The sequence below is a fragment of the Alligator mississippiensis genome, chromosome 12 (genome assembly GCF_030867095.1).
Source record: "Alligator mississippiensis isolate rAllMis1 chromosome 12, rAllMis1, whole genome shotgun sequence".
NCBI classification, from domain to species: domain Eukaryota; kingdom Metazoa; phylum Chordata; order Crocodylia; family Alligatoridae; genus Alligator; species Alligator mississippiensis.
Genome location: NC_081835.1, coordinates 45,322,210 through 45,337,524, shown reverse-complemented (window position 1 = coordinate 45,337,524; position 15,315 = coordinate 45,322,210). Strand labels below are relative to the sequence as shown.

Below are 15,315 nucleotides of genomic sequence, written 5' to 3'. Positions count from 1 at the left end.
GGCTTTGCCCAGCCCAAGCTGGATAGGGTTGAGTGGATTGATGCCCCCCTGCCTCACAACCCCCCTGCCTAACCCCTCTCCTCCAGCTCAGACTGGTCAAATCACAGCTGGCAGCTTGCTCCCCCTCCTCCATCATCTTCCCTACTTTCCTGCAGACAGCCATGGAGCTGGGGGGGGGGAGGGGGGGGTTGGTGGTTAGGGGAGAGAGGCTGCAGACAGACTCCTCAGGCTCAATCAGCTGAAAAGTGGAGCTTGAGTCCCACCCTTACCCTCTCAACTCAGCAGGGTCTGTTGGGTTGGGGGGGGGGGGGGGACTCTAACTCATGGCACTTTATGTAAAGTGCCATGAGTTAGAGCAGGAGCCTGCACATCTCTCAATACTCATAGAGTAGTAATGGCCTTATGATCTGTCCTTTCCACATGTTTTTGCAGCAGCCAGGATGGCTCAGGGGAAGGAGAAGGAGAAATTCAGTGTGTGTGAAATGAACAAGGACAGTTCATTGGGTAGGCATTTTTGCACAGACTCCTCTTGTAGTTACTGGAGGTGGAGAAAAAACTAAACATTTCCCTGAGGCATTCTGTGTAAGTCCGCCTGGCCATCCCTCTGGCTAGCAAGCCCTTCTCTGAAAGCCTGCTCAAAGGAGGTTCTTTTGGTAAATTTCTGATTATAAAAAGGAGTCATAAAAGTTGTACAGTATCTATACCTGGTAATTGCTCTTGCATTGATCAAACATTGTGTAAAAAGGGTGGATGGCAGGAGCTTTAACAGGCCGATCTATCAGGAAATAGCTTTTAAAGATCTACGCTGAGATACAAGTGACTTTCTGGGTTCCTCTGAAATTGATATTTTCCTCTAAGTTACCACAGTGGAAACAGATGAAAAGAGTGTTTAGAACAACAAGCAATGACTTCCCCATGATTTTCTCATCCTTGAATGTTAAGAGTGACCATGACAAGGGTTTGACTATTTCATTTGATTCCTACATCCTGATCTGCTCCAGAAGGTCAGCCTTTTAAGAAAAACCTTTTTTCTAATGGTCTTATGTCTCCAAAGAGCTACAGAAGGTCTCTGAGACCTCTAACAGGCTCATAGCTGGTTATGTTAAGCACTCTGCCACAGTAGCTTCACTGGACCTTTCTAGATTCACTTATTCACTTCCATCCCCATCATCTAATTTCTCCTGTAACAGAAGCTGGCATCATCCTCAACTTCTATGTTTTTCATTGGAGCCAGGAGAGGGCTCTAGGACTAGCAGACAATGTGGAATAAGGCAAACTCTGTATCATGACTAGGCTTATGTGTTTTAACTACCATGATTCATTCCAGAGCAGCACCTCACTCAGTCTTTATTCAGAAGTAGCTGATGACCCCAAAATTCCTGCATAATTCTGTGTGACTAATACAGCTTCTGTTAATGTTTCACCCCCTCCTGCAACTGCACCTTTCTTTGCCCCTTCTCCCACCATCTACCACCATGCCCTTGTCATGTTGTCTTATAGCCATTCCCCTTTTTCCATTGTTACACTTGTAAACTCATGCATGGCTGTTCTAACATATAATGAATGTGAACAAACTGGCAAGGCCACTTGTGTGCTATGAAAGTGGAAAAATTATAAATCATGCAGTTTTTAAAATAAAAGATGGCTGCACATATATGTCAGTGAAGGCACATGGAATTCCACATTGTCAGCCACCGTGTTAAATTATATTTGTATGAATTCAAGAGACAAATGTCAAGGTCTGGGCAAAGACTGCAAATTCTGATGACTAAAAGGTGCAGCATGGAAAATAATGGAAACAAGGCCATTGATTAATACCATTCAATAAGAGAAACAGCACTGTCTTTCTCGGAATGCTATTAATTCCCCAAAGAGGATCCCATTTTGCATTTTGCTTTACTGCTCGCTCTTAACATTAACAGCTGTTTGACCTTGAAAACAGAAAACTCTATGGGGAAGCTCAGGTGTCAGTGAGATTCCATTTCACTCACTATGTCATATTTTAAATGGAAGGTGGGGGAAGGAACAGAATGATAGATGGATGAAGGGAAGACAGGGCATCTGCTTGTTTTTCCTACAGAGAACTTCAGTGGGTGCAGAAGTGTCTATACTTTCCCTTAAAAGGTGGGCAAAAGGAAAAATAAATCCAGCTCTTGAATACTTTTTTTCCAAAGAGGCTCTGTGCATCTGCCCAAGCGAAATAGAAAAAAAAGGGATCTTAATGTGGTTTCCAGCATTCCACTACAGGGTGAAAGCAGCCCTTTGGGCTACATTTCTGATGGAGCTGAACTAAGCAAGATGTTTACTTCTGGTTGGCATCAACTCTCCCAGTAAATGGAGCTCCAGCAGACACACACGTGAATCAGCTGTAGCAGCTAACCAGCAGGATATGTGTACAAGGGCTCTTCCCACTGAAAGTACTTTTTTTTCTTTTAAGAAATCTTTGAGTGAATGCAAACTATTTAAAAATTAACCTGTGGACTAGATGGAGGAGGGGGGAACTGCTGATGGATTAGAGAGACTTTTGCGTTTAGATTTCTACTTCAAATCCAGTGCAGGGTGTTTGTGATCAAAGGTATCTGGTAGTCTTATGTGAAATAAATCATTAGTCCCATTCCTAGTGGTGTTGTCCATCTATGTTTCTAAAGTTACCAACAGCAGTCAGCACTAATTGGTGCCCTTGTTTGAACTCCTCAGAATGGCTGGCCCCACAGGTAGTCAGTCCAGACCAGCAACAAAACACAACAGAGCAGCAAAGCTTGCACGGCTTCTTTCTGTGCTACACTTGTACACAAAGTTCAGTCTCAAGAGTGGCCTTACACCTTTCATCAGCACTAGACAGGAACAAAGCCATTAAAAAGCTAAACATTGTCTAGGAGGCTATAATGAGTTTTAAAAGACAAGTCTTATTTTGTACTTAACCTACTCAGCACTTCAGCACGAAATCAGGTTTTTTTCTTTGCCTAAGGTAGCCTGCATCCTCCCTCCTCTGCTTCATTCATTTGATTCTTGCTCAGCTAATCACTTGAAAGAACAAAAACTCAGGACTGTGATTTTTGGTGTCCTGCCAGTATGAGCTAGAGTGAAAGGGACAAAGAGGAACTTTTGCATATGACGTCAGAATAAGACTCTGAGCTTGCTTTCATGCTGATACTCAAAGCCTTAGACACAGTCTGCCACAAGAAAGTTTTAAAGCACACATTTAAAGAAAAGAAATTGAAAGTTGATAATGAGTAATGCAGGGAGACGAGAGACAAGCAGAGAAACACAATAATTTTTTAATACGCTTGTTTTCAGCCGAAGGTCAGATGTAGTCCAGTTAAAGAAGAGGTGGGCAAAATACAGCCCACAGGCTGGATTTGGCTTGCCAGATCATTCTATTCAGCCCACAGGGCCCCTAAAAAAATTTAGAAAATGAACATTTATTTGCCCGTGGCTGCCTGTCAAAGATGACAGGAACCAGGGGCAGTAGGACCTAGGGGAAGCCATGGCAGAACCAAGCAGCTGCAGAAGCAAGGCCTGCCCAGCCCAGCCCCGTCCAAACCCCCCCGCCACCAGAAGCCTCTCCCTAGCAGAGGGTTCTGGCCTGGGACCGTGGAGCTGTTCCTGCTTCCTTCCACTGGAGGGAAATTCATATAAGAAGGGCTGGGGGGAGAGACAGGGGAGGACCATGGGCAATCACCTCAGTCCTCAGGGTTGGGCTGAGCCAGCTGCTGCAGTCTCAGCACTGCAGCTGGGAACCATGTGGTGCTGGAACGGCTGGCTGGTGGGGCAAGGGGCAGTGAGCGGGCATGTGGGAGTGCAGTGACAGCTGGGCAGGAGTGCAGGGCCTGAGCTGGTGCCCTAGGGCCAGGGCCAGCGGGGGCCCAGAGTTGGGGGGCAGGAGTGTGGGCTGGCGGGGGCTCTGGAGCTGAGCCAGCTCCCCATCTCCCTGCTGGCATGGACTGGCCTGGCTCCAGAGCCCTGTGCAGCCCTGCACTTCCGCCCAGCTATCGCTGAGCTCCACCCACCCACTCACTCCCACTCGCCCCCTGCCTGCCATAGCCATTTGCCCCCCATTGCCACCACTCCCCTCTACCTCTCCACTGGTGGCTCCAGCACCACGTGGTTCCCAACTGCAGTACTGGGACTGCAGGATGCAGCAGAAGTCAGCCTGGCCCCTGCAATTCTCAGCTGGCTCCATACGGTGCTGGCTGGGCCAGTCCAGCTCCTTCTGTGTCCTGTGGTCTTGGCTGTGCAGCTAGGATGTGGTGCCAGAGCGATGAGCTGGGGAGGGGGACAGGGAAGCAGCAGAAGGGCAGAAGTGGCAGATGGAGGGGGAAGTGGCTGTGAGTGGGAGCATGGGACCGCACTGGTATCCTGGGCCAGGAGCGGCAGGAATGTGGAGCCCAGGCTTAGAGGAGCACTGGGGCAGGGGGGAGCTCTTCTTACCACGGAGGGCTGTGGGCAAATCCTCCTGCTCCACACATGCTATAACTCTTACCAGCCACCCTCCACCCACACACTCATAACCCCCCACAAACCCCGTACCCACCCATACACCATATCCACACACACACCCACATGCTCCCCCCACCCCACATACACCCTCCGCACCTATCCATCCCCCCATAAATCCCACCCCCACATATCCACACATCCACAAAACTATACCCACCTCCCCAATATACAAGAGTAAGACTTTGTTTTAAACTATTGTGCAATCAGCTGTATGTGCACTACACAAATGCATGTAAATCAGGACAAAAATATTTTTTGAAATGAAATTAATGCATGTTATAGTAAATGTTGGAATTTTAGAATATAATTTATTATTTTTCTGGTTCTGAGATGGCAAACCCTTGCTGAAAGGTGTACTTCTGTGGGGGCAAGGGGATGGACTTCCAGTAGCAAAGGTCAGGGGTTAGGAGGTGAGACTTCCGGTCCCAAGATGGCAACCAGGGGGCGGGACACCTGTCAAGTGGCAGGGCTACCCTTGCGGCCCTCGATGGCTTGCCAAAACTCAGTAAGCGGCCCTCTGCCCAAAATAATTGCCCGCCCCTGAGTTAAAGGATATATATCTTAGTAGACAGAAACCACCAAATTAAATCACCAGCTCTAAAGGCAATAGTGGCATACTGACAAGGGGGGAGGTAGGGGGCCATGGCATTTTGTGTGTGGCTATGGCATTTCCCACATTTTGTGAGTGGCCCACCCACCCACCTGGCTCGTTGTTGGCTTCTTTTGCCATTCCAGCCGCCGCCTCTCGCCCCATGGCCAGTGTGCCATGCTGCTAATTCTCCCACAGAAGTGCCATGGGGTGGAAGACAGGGCCCTGCACAGGTTGATTTGCCTTGGGACCCACACACTGCTCGGACTGTCTTGTGGGGGGGGTGTGCAAATGCAGGCATTGGCCCCTGGGTGCTGGAGACCCATGGGATGCCACTGGGAGGCAGGGAGGAAGACACCAAGAGGAACAGAAATTATGTCATTATTTTCCCATTTTTAGCACAACAGAAGGATCTCTTTACATTTAAACAAGAGATGATTTGCTAACTTTCTGGACATATTGCAAAGTCCTTCTATAACTGATCTCCCTGGTGGCTAATATTGAACACTGGATGTATTTTATACTATGTTTTACTGAAAAGGTTCCTAGAACATGATGTGGTTGCCCAGTAGTATGACTGTACAAACTGAAGTAAATAAATGGGACACACTACTATTAACTCTCTAATTACACATGCAACTAGCCATTCATTCTGCAAAGGTCAACTGTCTCTTCTTATATATCACCAAAGATGGGACAAGGGCAACTGAAATGGCAAAACAGCAGCACCATATACATTTTAGAAGTATCCTCTACACACATGAGGTTAGTGCAGAGCAGGTTCTCATAAAAATAATATTGAACTACACTGAACAAATCACTCATTTTGTTTACTAGTGCAAATTCCATAACTCATACTGACACAAACAAGTGGGCTAATATATGATATTTAGTATGAAAAGATCATTTTCTGTATTTGAAGTACAGCACCACAACTATTCAGGTTTACATTTTATGTCAAACATATATACTATTCAAAAGCCTTATCTACTTTCATTTTTTGTTAGTACTATGTATTACTTAGTGTTTAATACTTGCTTTGCAAAGTGGCTAAATAAATGTATCTGATAGCTTTCATAAGAATATAAATTACATTAATGTGAGGTGGAAGATAAGCTACCCACTAATGGTTTCTGTATTATATGAATGACTGTAAATGTATTTATTTTAAAAAAATCATAAATAACCACTGACATTTTGTTTCCTTTTTCCTAACTTTCAAGAACTCCTTACCCAAGCAGTTGTTATTGCCTATTCCTTTACCTCTCCTCCTACCCACCAGCAGACCGGATGCCGAATTCCTAGGCAATTAACAAATTTTCTCTTGCAGCTCTCCTGCTTTATGTTTGATCGTTGGCCATTGGGGAATTTTGGTCTTCTCCAGTTCTTTGGTGATGTGCATTAATTAGATTGTCTCAATCACTAAACAAATTTCCACATGACCAAAGCCAGGATTCAAACTTTATCAGCTAAGGGAAATGAATAGTGAACTAGACAGCTGTACCACCTAAATCCAGGACACTTGGCCTGACAGACCTCTGTTGTTCTGACTATAGCATATCCGAGTTAACCTCATGCGATAAGCTATCCAAGGATATTTACTGCAGGAGAGAAACAAAAGAGCCTGAATTCAGCAATCTGGGATTCTGAACAAAATGATCTCAAAGGTAACTCCATACCCACTCTTCTCCCCCATCACAGATTACTGATTTGGGAAAAGGAAGTTGAATATTACTGCTAAAGAAGTTACCCTTTTCACTGTTGATTTTTCACTTACTGTTCCACTCTGGAATCTGAAGTAAATTTTGTCATGGGGAGAAAAAAAACCACGCTACTGACAGCTTATAAAACCTGATAATAAAGATTTCAATGACAGGGGCTTAGCTATTCACTTCCTTATCATCCTTCCACAGGAATAGAGCAATACAGTAGGGCTGTGTGAAGCTTCGGGTGATGATTCAATTGGGAGGAGATTCAGCCCAATTCGGTGGCTGAATCTCTGAATCGAATCAGGGGACCAATTTAAAGGTCCGAATCGATTCAAAGCTTTCCGAATCTTTGGAAAAAATTCAGAGAGCTTTGATGATTTGGGCAGTCCCTGGTGGCTGCAACAGGGACCTGCAGCCAACTCCCAGCTGGTAAGTACTAGTGGCAGGGTAGGGAGGGCTGGGGGAGGGGACCATGGGGGGACCCATGCCAACCCCCCCCAACCCCTCCAGCCCTCCCTCCGCTCCCTGAGCGCCCCCACATGGTGGCCCCCGCCCACCCCAGCTCCTGGTACTTTAAAAAAAGCCCCAGTGGTCACTGGGTCCTACGAGGCGGGGGGTGCAATCCCCACTGCCCCCTACTGCATGGGGGGCTCTGCATGAGCTTGAGAAGGGGAGGAGACTTGCTCCTCCCCTCCTCCCGCTGCTACCACATTGGGCCAGGCCCACTGCTCTCCCCCACTGCCGCAGTGAGCCAGCTGCTACCCCCCCGCCACCTGAAGCCAGGGCCCACTCCTCCCCTCCCTCCACTGGGCCAATGTGGGGGAGGGAGGGTGGGGGAGCAGAGGGCCTGGGCCTCAGAGGGGGAGGAGGCCCGCTCCTCCCCTCCCCAAGCTGCTGCTACATTGGGCCATGTCAGGCCAGGCCTGCTGCTCCCCCCCGCACCGCCACATTGGGCCTGCTCCCCCCCGACCTCCCCCACATCAGGCCTGCGCCCACTCCTCCCCTACCCCCACCATTATTGCTATGGTGCACCCACTCCTCCCCCCCCACATCAGGCCTGCTCCTCCCCACCCCCACACTGGGTCAGCCCTGCAGGCAGTGATAACAGAAGGGGGGAGGGGCGGGTCAAGGCCAGTGCCAGTGGCCTCGTACTCCTCTCATGTTGTCCTGACCCTGCTCTCCCCCCCCCCCCCGCATTGCCATCATCACCTCCAGGGAGCAAGGGGCGTGGGCAATGCCAGCTCTGGTGGCCTTGCCCCTCACCCTCTGCTCCATCATCACCACCTGCAGGAAGCAGGGCAGGGGGAATGAGGCCAGTGCTCATGGCCTTGCCCCCCCCCCTTCATTCCACCCACTCCATTCCTGTCACCTCCAGGGAGCAGGGCAGGGGGGTGAAGCCAGCTGTGCTGGCCTCGTCCCCCTGCTCTGTCCCCTGTGTCCCCACCATCATGGCAGTGCATTGGCACCTGTCAGAACACTTCTTTGCACTCTGATTGGCTGTTTGTCAGCCAATCAGAGCAAGAATAAAACATTATGGACAGACAGGCAGACAGACAAAGGCTTTTATAATATTAGAATAGATACATACACACCTGTGCACACACATACACAATAAACACACAAGCAAAAAATCTATCTATCCGTCTATCTATCTATCATTTAAAAATAAGGAATTGCATACACATCTCCCTTGGGAAAGGATAAGAACAAACATGACAGATATAAGCCACATGGCTTAATGCACAGATATGTTGGGTCTGAGTGTTGTAAAGGAACCATATAGGATAGACTATGACAGTGATGCTGACAGACAGACAGTGACCATGATACAGCTCATTAAAAAAGGGTATTAAAAGGAGGTATAATCAAAAGAAAGCACTGAAAAGACAGATGAGAAATTTCCTTCTTTAGACTCTCCTCTAACAAAACCTGTCAGGATTAATATAGAGGTGATAATACTAAATAGGGGACGGTAGAAACAGAAATTAGCAACATGTCTAATCTTATTAACCACGAACATAAGTGGCTCAAGTAGAGTATTTGTTGCCCCTGGGAGTTCAATGGGTCTTGCAAGTGTGTCTACAATCAGGAAGATTAAGTTATTTGAGTTCTGTAGGGCAGAACCTGACATCATTCCTCAATACACTGAAGCTTTTTGGGGCATCTGTGGACACATGTTCTTGATACATTTTACTGTCCCTTGCTCTTTCCAGCCATTCTCAATGGTAGTACTCCTAGCCATCTCTTGTTTTTTTAATTATAACAATAATCTCTTCCACAGCCTGCTTACTGGCCTATTCAAAATTCTCTTGACAAAGTCACTGTCCTTTCCTATTACTCAAATCATGTCTCCCCACTTCAGCTCTTTTTTTTTGGGCAACACCTCCTCATCTTACAAACTAGATCAGGTTTTTGATACATGAGCCAAAAACTTTGCACAACACCACGGATTGTATCCATTCTCATTTATTGTTGCTTATGCTCTTCACTAGGGCTGTGCGAAGCTTCGGTCCCTGATTAGATTCAGCAGAGATTTGGTCTGATTTGGTGGCCGAATCTCCAAATCCAAATACTATCTGGAGACCCTTTAATCTCTCCGAATCGAATCGGAACCCTCTGAATCAATTTGGAGAGATTCAGAAAGATTTGCACATAGAAGCAGCTTAAAGATTTTTTCTACATACCTCTAGGTAGCAGGGGCTCATGATTGCTGTCCCCTTGAAGTGTCCATAATACTGGGGCAGCTGCAGTGTCCCACAGAAGCACAGGGGGCTTCCCAGTGCACTTGGCAGCAGATCTAGAAGTGGACCAGAAGCACTTCCAGTCCACTTCCAAGTCCACTGGGAAGTGCACAGGGGGGCCCCCCCATATCCCGTTGGCTCAGTGACTGGTGCCTCATTGCTGAACTGGGGAGCTGCGCGGGGGAGGTGGTGGTGGTGGGGGGACCCAGTGTACTCCTGGCAGACTTCCGGTTTGCTTCTGGGGTTGCCGCAGAGCATGTGGAGGGCCCCCAATGCTGCTTTGGGACACTCCATGTGCCCCAGCATTGCAGCTATCACAAGCCGCGCCTGCTACCTCAAGGTATGCAGAAAAAACTTTTATAGCTGTGTCTACGGCTGAATCGCTGATTTTCTGAATCAGCATCAAATCTTCAGTTTCAGATTCGGACGAATTGAATCAGGGACAGTGATCCAAATCAACAAGTCAAATCACTGTCCCCGATTCGGGCCGAATCCAAATCCGAATCAAATAGGGCCCACTTCGCACACCCCTACTCTTCACTCCTAGATTGGTGTGTTTTATTTGTCTATTTATTCCATTTATTTTGCTAACCTTTCCAACAAAGACTTAGGGCAGCTTATAGTAAGAAAGCATAACTGCAAAACAGGAGAGCAACAAGAGAACAAAAACAAATAAAAGGCAACAAGAATATCAAGATAAAACAGAGGTTCCCTAAACAACATGCCATTTTAGCTTTGTTTGGTAAATGCCTGCCTAAATAATAAGGTCTTACAGTGTTTCTGAAAGTGCCTAGGCTCAGGCTCTGACATTCTCAAGAGGGACAGAGCACTCCAGAGCTGAGGAGCAACTGCAAAGAACAACCTCCCAGATATTTTTGCCAAGTGGACTTGATGTACTGATGTGATTTGCACTAACCTTAGGCATCACAAAGCATAAGGGAGAAGGCAGTCCTTTAGTACATAGGGCTCAGACCATTTAGGACCTCATAGGTCAAAATCAGCTCCTTGAATTGTACCTAGACAGCTATTGAGAGGCAGTGTAAACTCTAGAGCAGAGGTTTGCAAACTGTGGTCCACGAGCTCCATTGAGGTGGTCCACAGAAAAGTGACCCAAGGCTAAAGTTGACAAACATTACACCCAACTTCCCAGGACTATGCTAAAAAAACCAGGCACATCCATCGCATTAGAGAGGTAAGACTACTGATATTAAAATATGAGTTGTGTGCTTTGATTTGTAGAACAAAAGAAAGTTTATTAAGTGGTCCGCCGAGACCCTCAGCAATTTTCAAGTGGTCCGTGATAAAAAAAGTTTGAGAACCACTGCTTTAGAGCACTGGAGTTGTGTGTTCGTGGCAACCCCTTTCCACCACACCTCTGCCCCTCCCCAGCAGATGCTGCTGCATTTTCTTAACCAATGCTCTTCTTTGTACTCTCTGACATATTATCCAGCATGCTAGGGACAGTTGTCATCTCCCTGCACACTAACTCACTTAGTAATTTCTAACCTACCAAACAAAAAAAGAATCATGAAAATATAAATAAGACTTGATTTTTTTCCCCTTTTTCTGCACAATGCAGCTTTCAAACTGTGGCCTTTGTGTCGCAATTATGTTCATGCATGGCGACAGATCTCTGAGTAGAAAGAAAACAGTTTATTGGATAGCTGAAGAAGCCATTACTCCTTCCTACAAGGACAATCCATTCCAGGAACAGCAAGTAACCTAGCATGACCCTACGACTTGGCACTGTTTTGATCATCTGCGATCTGAAGCTCCCATTCAATAGCAACTATAGATTATCAGCCACTTCCTTGAAACAGCTCCTCTTTCCTGCTAACACCACATCATTTTATCCTTGGTTACACTTGAACCAAGTGCTCTTCACCCATCTGCTTTTCCTTTGAGGCACTGGGAAATCGATGCCAGGAGATACACAGCGAAATGTTGTCCATGACTTGGTGGCACTGGAATCCATCGCATCTCACAAACTGACAGGAGGGGTGTTCAGTTGTTCAGTACTCCACATAATAGGAATTCAGTTAACATGGAGCAGCTGCCCCTTGTGAGTCTCTGGCTTTTATTCAATTGCAACACCCACATTTGGGATAGCGCTAACCCACTTACTCCTGCAAGATGTCACATGTGTTAATTCGGTCTCTTGTTTCACTCTCTTTCACAAAATATTTCAACAGTGGCACCTGTAAGGTTCCTCTAACACTTTGAACCCATACTGTCATCTGATGCACTGCAAATATTTGAAAAGTTTTGTGTGAGTGTGTTAGATTGTACTTATTTCAAATGGAGTTCACATGTATCTGTGTCACAGTTCTGCTCACCATAGGCACAAGACATTAGAGTAACAGGACAGGATGATCTGGATGTGTGTGTCTTGAGCAAAGCAGATATGACAAAAATAGGTGTAAAGAGTAGAATGGCACCAAATGCATGTGGCACATAGCAGTCATACAAAAATTGCCTGTTACTAACTGTAGAAATAATTTTGGTGAAAACAAATAATTCGCTCCAAACTCTTCCTGTACTTGCTTTTCCACATCATCTGGATCCAAGGAAGCTAATACACATGAAAGGAACAAAACAAAATCTTGAAAGGAACAAAATAATCTCAAAGCTAGAGTTAAAAAAAAGCGGGGAAAAAAAAGCATTTAGTTTCATATAGGTAATTGTACAGTAAATTCCAATACTTACAGCCATAAGTGTTTTTTGAAATAGGTGGTCACAAGAATATAATTTAAATGAGGATTTTCTTGTGAGGGGTAAGATTTTGCTATCAGGATAGGATACCAGCTGTCTCATGTCTACAGCATCCAGTATTCACAAGAGGTCTCCCATTCAAGGACTAACCAGGTCCAATCCTGCTTACTTTCTGAGATAAGAGAAGATCAAGTGTGTCCTGGGTGGTATGGCTGTAGACACAGGACCGCTTGTGGTGGGTAGCACGTCAATATTAACACGGATTTCACTGTATAGTCCTATCCCCATACCTCATTCTGGCTCAACGTTGACTTTCTAATTAGCTACTGGAAAAAAAAGTCATGCTTAAGCCTAGAAAGTATGGTATTTAGAAAGTCAATAAGAACCTATACTAACTTGTAGCATCAAGATAAGAAAGAAGAAACTGCAAAAATTGGAAATAAGCTCAGATTTCCAAGACAATTTGCAAATATTTACTTTAAAAGATGGTGTGCACCAAGCAGTATCAAAATAATATGTACAAGCATGTACAGTAAAAGCTTTGCTATCCAGCATGAGTGGGGTAAGGAGGGTGTCGGTTATCTAAAAATTCTGGTTATCAGAATTAATGTGGTGGCGGTGGCGCGGGGTGGTGGTGGCGGCCGTGTGCAAACCCCTCCCCCGACCCCATGGCCAGCCAGCTGGCCGGCCGGCACCTGTGCAGCCTGCAGAGGGGAGCCACTGCCCTGCCCCCCTGCCCTCCCCCGGGCCCTGCTCAAGAAATAGTTCATGCACATGCCAGATAAAAGAGTATTCCAGTTAGTAAAATGCTGGTTAACACTGCTTTTGCTGTAGCATGATTCCAAATAATTTCTACTCATGATATTTTCATTCATTGAGGCAGGCATCTGGCTTCTAACATAAGCTTAACATGGTATTTGGTGTCAAATATACTGCAATATAGTTCTAATAATAGATTAGTATTATCTTTAAGTAGCTTTAGGACTCTTCTCCCCCTTACCTAATTTTTTTAGGTTTAAAGCCTTCTAAGACTTTTGCAGCACTGCCTCTGAGGATAGCACAGCCTGGAAAACAACTCAGATAATTCAAACAACTCTTCAACTCAAATATATTATCTACAAAATATGTGGAACTAAGGATCAAAACAAGATTGAAGAATTCTGCTTCCCTTATAAACTCTGTTGCAACTGCCCTTGTCAGCAAAGTCAACTTACTACACACCTCTAAAGGGAACTCTTTCCTAACTCATCTGACAGTAAAGAGATTTCTCAAGCACCCTTCGCATGCCTATCCCCAGTTTGGAATCTAAATCCACATTCAAATCAGTTTAGATAATCCACTGAACCACTGCTGTAGTCCTCACTGTTCCATCTCACTTATTAAGCCTATACTCTTCATTGCAATAAAGTGGGGTTGGTGACTTTGTGCTTGAACATAATTGCCACACAAAGGGCAGGGTTTCAAAGCTACTGCATTCACTGTATTCCATAAAGTTAGGGTGGTTGTAAGCCACACAGCATTTGTTTCTAAGTGGTCTCAGATTCTAACCAACCTAAGCAAATATTGGCCATTATTCTTATCCCAAACCCCAGTCTCAATCGGGCTCACAAACTTTCTCCTGACACCATCCTTGTTATGAGTGCTCTTACACTATTGCTCAGACAAGCACTGCAAGTATCTTATCTGTTAGGGCTAAAAGGCTCTAGCTGTTGGCAGCTTTCAAAGAGCACTCCCCTGCAGGAACACTGTAATCCTGCACGAACATCTAGACATCCTGCCTCTGTGACCTAATTCTCACCACTGGCCATGGGGATCCCTTTCTGCCAGCGTACATCCTCTTGAGCAGGTGCAACAACGGGGTGGCAGACTTATAACAGTGCCCCCCCCCCCATTAAACACATTCAGTAAGTCTGTGCATTAGAATGCAGGCCATTACTTGCAGCTAATGAGTTCCACAGAGAATGAAACCATTTGAAATTGGTCCCTGAAGTACTGGCCTAGAAAACTTCCCCTTTCGAGAAAGACTGGAGGGATCCAGAAGCAGGGAAGCTGGTTCCTTTTTCTGGTTAGGTTATGACTTTCCAGGTTTGCTCTGATCCAGGACTCCTTCATTGCTTGGCCTCCTGCTCTAGTTGCTTAGTCCACCCCAGCGCTCTCTTCTATCGTACACTCTCTGCTCCCCCCCTCCTGATTATCTGCTTTTTGCTGCCGACTCTGCTTCTCTGCTCTCTCACACTTTAAGTCACTTAGTGGGGCAGGGATGAGAAGAAGCAGAAGCAATTGAGAAGCACCATCTGGCACTTTGACTGTGAATTACAACATATGCTCTTCAAGCCCCTACATCAGTAGTTCTTAACCTTTTCAGACTCAAGGCACCCCTCAGAAAATCCCAACACTCGGTTTTTTGACTGCAAAAAAATAAAAGAGTAATTCTTCTGTTGTGAAGATCTAAAAAGACCACAACAGGTCAGAATGTTTTGACGCTATGCAGTCCTATTTGAAATCTCTTGGTTTATTTTCTGAATTGTGTAGGTGTTTCCATACCTAACTGCTAATATTGTATGGCACCTTGCAGCACACCCTTAGAAGGGTCTCAGCAGACTGGGTCAAGAGACAATGCACTACACTACAGATATACAGCATGACTTTCAGCCCTCCGTCCTCATTTTCTATATTTTTTGTCTAGCTCCAGGGGAAGGTTACTATTTTAGCGCTGCCTCTCACATTATTCCAGTTTCTACTCTTCTGACATTCTTCAGAAACCTCTCCTAGCTAAGGTTATGCTATGGAGCAGGAAATGGAAAGCAGAGTTTTCACCATCTGTTCCAACATCCATGATCCAAATGTTCAGGTATTAGTCAGAAAGGTATTGCTATGGATGACTCCTTGTGTCCCTATGATCCAATATCAGGGAGTGTGACGGAAAGGATGAAAGCCCAAATAGAAGAAAGTAGGTTGCTATAATCAAGGGAGCCTCCTTAATGTCCCTAAATGGATTTTCTGACTATTCCTCTGTAGTGTTGTAGCTTGGATGCCTGCTTCACGACCACAAACACAAGGGGAG

At 45.8% G+C, this 15,315-nt stretch overlaps 1 protein-coding gene across 4 annotated transcripts in view; it reads right to left on the bottom strand.

The window, feature by feature from the left end:
- MAPKAPK3 (MAPK activated protein kinase 3) overlaps nt 1-15,315 on the bottom strand; it is an 81,089-nt gene that overhangs the window by 22,411 nt on the left and 43,363 nt on the right. The gene's annotated exons all lie outside the window — the stretch shown is intronic.